The sequence below is a fragment of the Penaeus japonicus genome, unplaced genomic scaffold (assembly GCF_977035675.1).
Source record: "Penaeus japonicus unplaced genomic scaffold, GWHDUDI00000001_assembly GWHDUDI00000012, whole genome shotgun sequence".
Lineage (NCBI taxonomy): Eukaryota > Metazoa > Arthropoda > Malacostraca > Decapoda > Penaeidae > Penaeus > Penaeus japonicus.
Window position 1 is genome coordinate 6,488,390 of NW_028234414.1, and position 3,680 is coordinate 6,492,069.

The 3,680-nt window shown below is 39.3% G+C and overlaps 1 protein-coding gene across 4 annotated transcripts in view; it reads left to right on the plus strand.

Moving 5' to 3' along the window:
- Positions 1-959: 959 nt before the first annotated feature.
- LOC122252175 (uncharacterized) overlaps positions 960-3,680 on the plus strand; it is a 41,817-nt gene continuing 39,096 nt past the window's right edge. The window contains exon 1 of one of the 4 annotated variants that reach the window (XM_043014514.2): positions 960-1,070. The gene's annotated coding sequence lies outside the window, so the exon portion shown is untranslated. Of the gene's footprint in view, positions 1,103-2,117; positions 2,141-3,680 lie in introns of those variants that run through there. The other 3 variants (XM_043014517.2, XM_043014515.2, XM_086542305.1) reach the window with 3 other exon arrangements.

Here is a 3,680-nt window from a genome sequence, read left to right on the forward strand (position 1 = left end):
CTAAATCTTAGACCGAGCGTTATTTGATACTAATTTTGTTTAAGATCTATCCATGATTATCGCCACTGTAAAGAAGGAACTGTAGACATGGTCACTTATTTATACACTTGAAAATTCTCTTTTACAACGTCTGGTCCTCTCTTTCTCCCTCTTGACGGTCTCAAGAGAAAGAAAAATAGCGTGTGAACGAAAACATACACGTGTTAAAAAGCTGTATGTATGGATCATTGCATTACGGCTATTGTTCGTTCATTCCTCTACTCAACTACCGTGTCAGCTCCTCGCCTCCCTCCTCCATCTCACTTATCAAAGTTATTATCTCATAACGTAATCTCTCACATTGCCATTACCTCTGATACAGTCATTACGCGGCTAAACTTTGCACAAGGACCTGCAATTTTATGCACAACAGACTGTAAAATAGAATTTATGACGGTAATTCAACACAATCCGCCCCTCATTTTTTCCTCTTTTTCTTAATTTCTTGCTTTTCTGTTGTTGTTTTTTTATGACATAAGTCTTATGACGTGGGAGCTTTGCGGTCAGAGATGGCGCCGGTGAGGTGAGAACCCGCCATCAAAACAATGTAAATCCGCTAATCCGATAATTTTACTGGTTTTCGAGTCTGTATACTGTGTAAGGAGAGGGGAGTGACTTATCGCGGTAATGCAGGTTAGCGGCCGCGTGAGAGAAAGCGAGAGAGAGAAAGATAAAGAGGAGACGAGAGCGAAGAGCAAGAGAAATGCAAAATCATCTCCACCAATGGTGGTAAACCGGCAACTCTCCCCTCCGAGCGGCGACTGAGAAAATCTGAAACTGAAATATATTTGGGAGAATTCTACTACATCTTTCCAGTCAGATACAGAAAAAGAGAAGCCAAGTGGAAAGCAAAACTACCTATTGAAATCCTTAGCGTCGGGTCTACATCGAAGGAACTTCGGTTGAGAACAAGAGTGAAACAAGCAGAAACCGCGGCCGAAGACAAGATGAGGTTGAGGCGCATTCAGTGCTATTCGAGGAGCGAGAGTGAGTACACGCGCTTCTCGAGCCTCCGTTGTGGTAGTGTGGCGGTCAGTGTCAACGAGAGGAAATATGTCCTAAAGTTATCATTACTTTCATTTGGTTTTGAAAAGGATGTTACTCTATCGCACAGTTACTGTGGAAGGGGATATTTTGTATGACATTTATATAGTATGATTGTGAGTGCAAATGCAACAGATCTAAAAAGATGTAGAAAATCTTTCGTGTAAACATAGTAAAAAAGACTAGAAAAAATAGAATGCGTGATGGATTGTCGACCTTAGAAAGCGTGGTAACGGAAAAGGAAACCCAATTTATAGATGGGGTGTTAAGAAACACCAGCAAGATAAATCAATGTAATGGAATGATTGTTTTTTGTCATCTCCCGGTATTGCCAATAGGATTTTTATTTTGTATGTTTGTATTTGCGCACACATACATACACACACACACACACACACACACACACACACACACACACACACACACACACACACACATTTATATATATATATATATATATATATATAAATGTATATATATATATATATATACATATATATATATACAGAGAAAAGAGTTATACGTATTTTAATATCATTATTAATAATAATGACAATAATGATATAGTATTATGAATATTACTCACTAATCAGAATCAGAGAGAGAGAGAGAGAGAGAGAGAGAGAGAGAGAGAGAGAGAGAGAGAGAGAGAGAGAGAGAGAGAGAGAGAGAGAGAAAAAAGAGAGAAAAAGAGAGAGAGAGAGAGAGAGAGAGAAAGAAAGAAAGAAAGAAAGAGAGAGAGAGAGAGAGAGAGAGAGAGAGAGAGAAAGAAAGAAAGAAAGAGAGAGAGAGAGAGAGAGAGAGAGAGAGAGAGAGAGAGAGAGATCCAGGAAAACAAAGCCTTCAGCACAATCAAGATAGGTACAGACGAATAGAGATATTTGTGAAAGGAAACCGCCTCGTCCAGAGACAGCCCTTATCCTTAGCTGATAAAATATATGAAGTGGCATCAGTTATGATAATCAAATGCCGATTGATCAGTGATAAGCAGTCACTAAGTCACTGGCCAGATATGCCGGTCACAAGAAGTATAATGTGTTTCGTGTTTGCATTATCTGTGAGTCATTACAGATCTCGTACTTTGGAATGATAATACAGGAAGCGATAGTGCTCATGTTAATGGTGATTAAATTAAGAAGAAAATGGTTAATTTTTGATAGTTATGTATACGGTAATGGTAAAGTACTTGTTATATTTCGATAGTGGTAGACGATAGTTATACCAGGATAATAGTGATATGGTTGGATAGTGATGCTTATGAGGATACTAGTAATTAGAAAAAAAAGAGATACTATGATAAACATTACAATAATAATGATAACGACGCTAGCAAAGGTACCCGGTGACGACAACGATATTAAGAATAACGGGATTTACGATAACAGCAATGTAAATAATATCAATGAAATAGTAATATACCATCAAAGAATGGTGAGGTGAAGGGTCGGTGTTGCCAACAGTGAGTCATGAGAAAAGCACTCGGATGGCTTGATTGATAACCTCACGTGCCAGTCGGGTGATTTTAATTGTAATATCTAGAGTGTTGCTTTGTTTTCTTAAAGGGTTAATGCGCGATACCGAGGCAGAAGGGCTTGTTGTTGTCCCAAGAATTGCATTGTAGGTTAATGATAATTGTTTGGATGGGGGGGGGGGGTTAATGGTGTGTTTGAATAGCATGTGGCTGTGTTTACATCATGGGACGGATGTGTTTTGGGTGGGTGAGTGTCTGTTGTTTTTATATCAGATTGTCTAGATATTTATATCTGAGGCTTTTGTTTCTGCCTCTTCTTCTTTCCACTCTACCACACTCTTTATATCTCTTTTCCTCTCATCTCATCTCATCTTCCTTCGCAGTCTCTCTCTCTCTCTTCCCTTCTCTTTCTTCGCTCTCTCTCTCTCTCTCTCTCTCTCTCTCTCTCTCTCTCTCTCTCTCTCTCTCTCTCTCTCTCTCTCTCTCTCTCTCTCTCTCTCTCTCGATACAAATACTTTTCTTAACAGTCTGATTATTTTTTTCCTTCAGGGCCATAATTTCATTTTTCTAACATATATGTACGTCACGTATTCGAGCATGTCATTTCATAAAAGAACTTACCATGGTGAGGATGAAAATCTATCTTGTTTCATCGCCCTCCTGAAATGTAAACATTTAGTTCTGTAAACTTGTGATTTGCTCGCCTTAGGTACTGTACATATTTCAATCTGTTGTTACAGCTGTAAGTTTTTGTAATAGATATGTGAGCCGAAAGAGGGACTACGATTAGGGTGAGGATAACCTATGTTATCCCATCCTTTCGAGATGTAAGTAACCACTTGTCTCAGTAAACTTGTCAAAGTAAAGTCAAAGTCAATCCATCTATCTATCTATCTATCTATCTCTTTTCTTCCTATCTCTCTCTCAGTTCTCGTTCTCTCTCTCTCTCTCTCTCTCTCTCTCTCTCTCTCTCTCTCTCTCTCTCTCTCTCTCTCTCTCTCTCTCTCTCTATCTCTATCTCTATCTCTCTCCCTCTCCCTCTCCCTCTCCCTCTCCCTCTCTCTCTCTCTCTCTCTCTCTCTCTCTCTCTCTCTCTCTCTCTCTCTCTCTCTCTCTCTCTCTCTCT